General features: G+C 41.5%; 1 non-coding gene across 1 annotated transcript; it reads left to right on the top strand.

Annotated features, from left to right (window-relative positions):
• The first annotated feature begins 731 nt into the window (after window positions 1-731).
• Window positions 732-835, top strand: LOC148547700 (small nucleolar RNA R71). The gene has a single exon (XR_015898070.1). It is a non-coding gene; the product is annotated as a small nucleolar RNA R71 (small nucleolar RNA).
• The last annotated feature ends 6,765 nt before the right edge of the window (window positions 836-7,600 follow it).

The following is a 7,600-nucleotide window of genomic DNA, read 5'->3' as shown; positions in this document are numbered from 1 at the left end:
GTTTTTCACCATGGTTTCTTAAGGTAGCTCTCACATCATCCCTGAAGCTTTTCAATTCGGTTATGTCTTGACTCATGGTTGCCATCATTCCTTCTATCCGGTTTAATTGATCTTGAAATTGTTGGTTCGGATTAGGTTGGGTAGGTTGATTATTTTGGCCATGATATGGTGGTTGGGAGTAAGTGTTTTGTGTGGCTTGGTATGATCTTTGGTTGGAGTTTTGGTATGTGGAATTGTTATGTTGGTTGTGGTTGTAAGGTTTGTGGTTTTGTGGTTGGGTTTGTTGGTTCCCCCACCCAAAGTTTGGGTGATTTTTCCATCCTGGGTTGTAAGTGTTGGAATGTGGATCATATGATTGCCTTTGTTGGTTTCCCACATAGTTGGCCTCTTCCCAATCACCTCCTTCAATGCTTACTTCCTCTTGATCTTGTGTGTGTGTTGCAGCTACTTGCTTTGTTTCTAATTGCCTGGTAAGCTCTGCTAGTTGCTTGGCAAACACCTTGTTTTGGGCTAGAATTGTATCAACATGGTTCAGCTCCATGACTCCCTTAGTGTTGTGCCTCTCTGATGCATAGTAGTACTCATTCTCAGCCACTGTCTCAATCACTTCAATGGCTTCTTCCACAGTCTTTTTCCTGTTCAATGAACCTCCTGATGAATGGTCTACAGCCTTCCTTGATTCATAAGACAGTCCATCATAGAAAATATGCAATTGCACCCAATCATGGAACATGTCTGGTGGGCATTTCCTTGTCAAATCCTTGAATCTCTCCCATGCCTCGTAGAGAGTTTCACCATCTTGTTGTCTAAAAGTCTGAACCTCAGATCGAAGCCTATTGACCTTTTGTGGGGGGTAGAAACGTGCCAGAAACTTGCTTTCCACCTCATCCCATGTTGTTAGACTCCCCCTTGGGAATGATTCCAGCCACTTAGCTGCTTTGTCCCTAAGTGAAAATGGGAACAAAAGCAGTTTATAGGCATCTTCCTGGACTCCATTGGACTTCACAGTGTCACAAATTCTCAGGAATTTTGTGAGATGTTGGTTGGGATCTTCATTAGCACTCCCACCAAATGAACAATGATTCTCCACAAGTGATATTAGCTGTGGTTTGAGTTCAAAATTGTTGGCCTGAATGGGTGGTTTCTGAATGCTGCTACCACAATTCCCAGAGGTTGGGTTTATGTATGAACTAAGAACCCTCCTCTCAGGAATGGCATTGTTTCCATCAGCTCTCTCATGGTTGTGAACTTCTCTATCCATGTTGAGATCTAGAGCTTCCTCAAAATTGTCCTCAGATTCTCCTTCAGATTCTTCTTCTCCCAGTACTCTCTTCCCTCTTGCTTCCCTTCTAAGTCTATGAAGGGTCCTCTCTGGTTCGGTATATGGAGGAGTTGATGTCTCTCCTCTCCTACCTGTCATACAAGAACACAGCACAGGCAACAAACAAGTGAAATACTCTTGGTTAATGGAAGAGTATGGTTAGAGCAATTGAGGAATTAATTCAAACAGTTAGTGAGTCAGTGGGTTAGTTGCTTGAATTTAAAGGCATAAAGAAAGAAAGCATGTAACAGAGTGCAGAAATTAAAATTCAACAAGTAACTTGTACTGAATTAATCAAAACAAAAAAAATGCTCAATCTAGTTAACTTCCAATTTGAGAATTGTCAATCGAAAACCAATCCCCGGCAACGGCGCCATAAACTTGATGCGCATAAACTAGTTATGCTACGATTTAGGAAATTGCACGATCGGCAAAATTCCTTCCGGCAAGTGCACCGGTTATCGTCAAGTAAAAACTCACAATAGAGTGAGGTCGAATCCCACAAGGATTGGTTGAGTGAGCAATTCGGATTAGAAGTGTGTTCTAGTTGAGCGGAATCAAGATTTAGATGAGAATTGCGGAATGTAAAATTGGCGGGAAAAGTAAATGACAAGAAATTGAAATGGCGGAATCTTAAATTGCATGAATTAAAGAGCAGAAGCTAAATTGCTGAAATTAAAAGGGAATGGGGGTGATTGCATGAATTGAGTTGCAGAATGTAAAGAGAAAGTGGAAATCAGAAATGGGGAATTCATTGGGTGTTAGGAGATATTGAGATCTCCGAATCAAAACATGTATATCTCTTCCTCAACCAATGCATTCATTGAATTTTGCTTGGCAATCTTATATGATTGGATCCCAATCCCTTGGCTCACCAATTCTCTCTAAAAACAAACAAATTCCCAATCCCTTGGTTTAAATGTTCATAACAAGAGATGATGCTCGATCACTGATTATACCACACAGTTTCATGAACCACAATTTGGTAGGATTACATGTCACAATATCCATCCAAACCCCAATCCAATTCACTGTGAGAAAGCTTCTCTAGCATGAATCCTCCATTCCTTTCCCAAGGTTCCGAAGGATTCCAATTATGGGTAGTTTCTTTCCCAAGACAACTACCCAATGGAATTAGAACGAGAAGCTTTCTAACAAAATTCAAGAGAAAAGATTGAAGAAGAAGATAAACTATTATTGATTCATTGAATTACAATAGAGCTCCCTAACCCAATGAAAGGGGTTTAGTGAGTCATAGCTCTGAATTCAACTACAAAGATATGAAAACTAGCTAAAAATTAAAAGGTCGAAAGTCTCTTCTAACTTAAATTCTATCCTATTTATACACTTTCTATATTGAGCTTCTGTTGTGTTTCTTGGGCTTTGAGGCCTCTCCCTGCTTTCCTTTTGCCTTGGGTTTATGATCCATAATCTTGATGAGGCTGCTGATCCAAATTCTGTAACATTCATTGAGCCAACTTAGTGATAAACAAATAATGGCACATGACTCAATAAATTGAAATTTCAGACTCATCAATCCTTCAGGCCCAATCCCATAAACCATGATATTCAATTGGGTTTCATACCAGAATAAGTTTAAGTTAATGTTTGTGCTCAAATACTAACTTAAACCACAATATTTTTGGTCCAGAAACCTTTTCCAAGAGTGGCGTTTAAGTTGCAGTTTAAGCTTAAACTGCAGCTTAAACGCCAGACACTTCCAGTGAGGCCTTTTGTAGAAGCACGTTTAAGCTTCAGTTTAAGGTTAAACTGAAGCTTAAACGTAGAAATGGAAGAAGGCAGCCCTGGAGAGTCATGTAGTCGAACACGTTTAAGCTTCAGTTTAAGGTTAAACTGAAGCTTAAACGTGGATATAGGAAGGGCAGCCCTGGAGGTCGAACACGTTTAACCTCCAGTTTAAGGTTAAACTGGAGGTTAAACGTGGAAATGGAAGGAGGCATCCTGGAGGTCGAACACGTTTAACCTCCAGTTTAAGGTTAAACTGGAGGTTAAACGTGGAAGCTTAGAAGGGTAGCCCTGGAGGTGTCGAACACGTTTAAGCTCCAGTTTGAGGTCAAACTGGAGCTTAAACGTGGAAATGGAGAGAGCAACCCTGGAGGAGAAAACTTGGTCGAACACGTTTAAGCTCCAGTTTGAGGTCAAACTGGAGCTTAAACGTGGAAATGGCTCCCTGGTGCTTTTCCCATTCTGGCGTTTAACCTCCAGTTTAAGGTTAAACTGGAGGTTAAACGTGGAACTCCTTCCTGAGTGGCATTCTCATTCTGGCGTTTAACCTCCAGTTTAAGGTTAAACTGGAGGTTAAACTTCAATTTCAGCATTTCTTAGCCTTCCTGATTCTGGCGTTTAAGCTCCAGTTTAGGCTTAAACTGGAACTTAAACTCCACATGTGATATTCAAGCTTCCTTTATTGATTTTGTTGCTTCCTTGCTTAGCCTCTTCTTCCCTGAAATCATCCAAACAATTGCATCAAAGTCTTGCAAAATTTCATGAGAAATCTTCCATTAATAGCATTCAAGTAATATAACTAAAAACTCATGGAATTTGCATCAAAATCATACTGTTTGGATGGTTCATTGCTTTGTTCTCATTTTAACCATTCTTGGTTACTTTAAGCTCAAGAAAATGCATAAAACAACTAAAACTAACAGAAAAATGCTAGTGAAACTAGCCTAAGATGCCTTGGCATCATTTCTCCGGCCTTAGGTGCCATAAATGGTTATGGAAAAACAAAAAGCAACGCTTTTTTTCCACATCAAACTTAAAAGGTTTGCTCGTCCTCGAGCAAAAGAAGATAGAAGGGAGTAGAAAGAGAAGTGGAGGAGAAGGAGGTGTGTGAATGGGTGGTATGGGAGGGGAATGGTTTGAATTGGAATGGTGAGGTAGGTGGGGATCCTGTGGGGTCCACAGATCCTGAGGGGTTAAGGACTTAGCATCCCTGCTCCATTGAGGCATGCAAAATGCCCTTAGTGTGCAATCCTGGTGTTTAACGCCAGACTGCTGCTTGTTTCTAGCGTTAAACGCCAGCTTTTTCCCTTTCTTGGCATTGAACGCCAACTTGGTGCTTCTTTCTGGCGTTTAAATGCCAGTAAGCTCTTCCTTCAGGGTGAGCTGTTTTAATGCTGTTTTTGACTTTGCTTTGATTTTTGTGACTCCACATGATCATCATCCTAAAGAAAACATAAAATAAAAATGGAAAACAGAAAATTAACATAGATAAGTAAAAATTGGGTTGCCTCCCAATAAGCGCTTCTTTATTGTCAATAGCTTGACAGTGAGCTCTTATGGAGCCTCACAGATAATCAGAGCAGGGTTGGGGCCTCTCAACACCAAACTTAGAGTTTGGTTGTGGCCTCCCAACACCAAACTTAGCGTTTGAATGTGGGGGTTTTGTTTGACTCTGTATTGAGAGAAGCTTTTCATGCTTCCTCTCCATGGTTACAGAAGGAGAACCTTGTGTCTTATAGTTTGCAAAGTCTACAAACCACAGAGCTTTCTGAATAGCAAACAATTGCTCATCCGAAAAGGTTTCAGAGATCTTAGTAGGAGAGAGGGATGCTCCTGCTACTGGTTCTATCCGGGACAGGTGATCAGCTACTTGATTCTCTGTCCCTTTTCTGTCTCTTATTTCTATATCAAACTCTTGCAGAAGCAACACCCATCTTATGAGCCTGGGTTTTGAATCTTGCTTTGTGAGTAGATATTTAAGAGTAGCATGGTCGGTATACACAATCACTTTTGATCCTACTAAGTATGATCTAAACTTGTCAATGGCATAAACCACTGCAAGCAGCTCTTTTTCTGTGGTTATGTAATTTTTCTGGGCATCATTTAAAATACGGCTAGCATAATAAATGACATGCAGAAGCTTGTTATGCCTCTGTCCCAATACTGCACCAATGGCATGGTCATTGGCATCACACATTAGTTCCAAAGGTAATGTCCAATTTGGTGCAGAAATAACTGGTGCTGTGACCAGCTTAGCTTTCAGGGTTTCAAACGCCTGCAGACACCCTGTGTCAAACACAAATGGCGTGTCAGCAGCTAGCAGATTTCTCAGAGGTTTTGCGATTTTTGAAAAATCCTTTATAAACCTCCTATAGAATCCTACATGCCCCAGAAAGCTTCTGATTGCCTTAACATTGGTGGGTGGTGGTAATTTTTCAATTACCTCTACCTTAGCTTGATCCACCTCTATTCCCTTGTTCGAAATTTTATACCCAAGGACAATTCCTTCAGTCACCATAAAGTGACATTTTTCCCAATTTAGAACCAGGTTAGTCTCTTGGCATCTTTTCAGAATAAGTGCTAGATGGTTAAGACAGGAGCTAAATGAGTCTCCAAATACTGAGAAGTCATCCATGAAGACTTCTAGAAATTTCTCTACCATATCAGAGAAGATAGAGAGCATGCACCTCTGAAAGGTTGCAGGTGCATTGCACAGACCAAAAGGCATTCTTCTGTATGCAAATACTCCAGATGGACATATGAATGCTGTTTTCTCTTGGTCCTGAGGATCTACTGTAATTTGGTTGTAACCTGAATAGCCATCCAAAAAGCAGTAGTATTCATGACCTGCTAGTCTTTCTAGCATCTGGTTTATGAATGGTAAAGGGAAGTGATCCTTCCTGGTGGCTGTATTGAGCCTTCTGTAGTCAATACACATACGCCACCCTGTAACTGTTCTTGTAAGAACCAGTTCATTTTTTCATTATGAACCACTGTCATACCTCCCTTCTTAGGGACAACATGGACAGGACTCACCTAGGGGCTATCGGAAATAGGATAAATAATCCCAACCTCTAGTAACTTAGTGACCTCTTTCTGCACCACCTCCTTCATGGCAGGATTTAGCCGCCTCTGTGGTTGAACCACTGGCTTAGCATCATCCTCCAATAGGATCTTGTGCATGCATCTGGCTGGGCTAATGCCCTTAAGATCACTTATGGACCACCCAAGAGCTGTCTTGTGTGTCCTTAGCACCTGAATTAGTGCTTTCTCTTCCTGTGGCTTTAAAGCAGAGCTTATGATTACAGGAAAAGTGTCACCTTCTCCCATAAATGCATATTTCAGGGATGGTGGTAGTGGTTTGAGCTCGGGTTTAAGAGGTTTCTCCTCTTCCTGAGGAGTTTTCAGAGGTTCTTTTATTTCCTCTGGTTCCTCTAGATCATACTGAACATCTTTAAAAATGTCCTCTAGCTCTGATTCGAGACTCTCAGTCATATTGACCTCTTCCACCAGGGAGTCAATAATATCAACGCTCAGGCAGTCGTCTGATATGTCTGGATTTTGCATAGCTTTGACAACATTCAACTTAAACTCATCCTCATTGACTCTCAGGATTATCTCCCCTTTTTGGACGTCAATGAGGGTTCGTCCAGTTGCTAGGAATGGTCTTCCTAGAATGAGGGTTGCACTCTTGTGCTCCTCCATTTCTAGCACTACAAAGTCAGTAGGTAAGGCAAATAGCCCAACCTTGACAATCATGTCCTCAATTATGCCTGATGGGTATTTAATGGAGCTATTAGCAAGTTGAAGATAGATCCGGGTTGGTTTGACCTCTTCAATCAAGCCAAGCTTTCTGATAGTGGATGTAGGGATTAGGTTGATGTTTGCCCCAAGATCACATAAAGCTGTCTTGGTGCAATTACCCTCTAATATGCATGGTATCATAAAGCTCCCGGGATCTTTAAGCTTTTCTGGGAAGCTTTTCAGAATGACTGCACTGCATTCCTCAGTGAGGAGAACTCTTTCAGTTTCTCTCTAATCCTTCTTATGACTCAAGATATCTTTCATGAACTTGGCATAAGAGGGTATTTGCTCAAGTGCCTCTGCAAACGGAATCTTTATTTCAAGAGTCCTGAGGTAGTCTGCAAAGCGAGCAAATTGCTTATCCTGCTCCTCTTGGCGGAGTTTTTGAGGATAAGGCATCTTGGCTTTGTATTCCTCAACCTTGGTTGCTGCAGGTTTATTTCCTACAGAAATGGTTGGAGAAGCCTCTTTAGAGGGGTTGTTATCAGCACTTGTGTGTGTCTGATCCCTCACTGGCATTTGAATGTCAGGGTTGGAATCTTGATTGGCGTTGGACGCCAACTTCCTACCTGTTTCTGGCGTTTGAACTCCAGAACTAAGCTTCAATTGGGCGTTTGACGCCAGCTCCTTGCCTGTTCCTGGCATTTGAACGCCAGAACTGTACGTGGGTTGGGCGTTTAACGCCAACCTTGCATCCTTTTCTGGCGTTTGAACGCCAGAGTTGTTCCT

This window comes from Arachis ipaensis, chromosome B8 (genome assembly GCF_059453495.1).
Source record: "Arachis ipaensis isolate K30076 ecotype BB chromosome B8, ASM5945349v1, whole genome shotgun sequence".
NCBI lineage: Eukaryota > Viridiplantae > Streptophyta > Magnoliopsida > Fabales > Fabaceae > Arachis > Arachis ipaensis.
The sequence above is the reverse complement of the archived record's forward strand: the minus strand, read 5'-3'. Positions and strand labels throughout refer to the sequence as shown.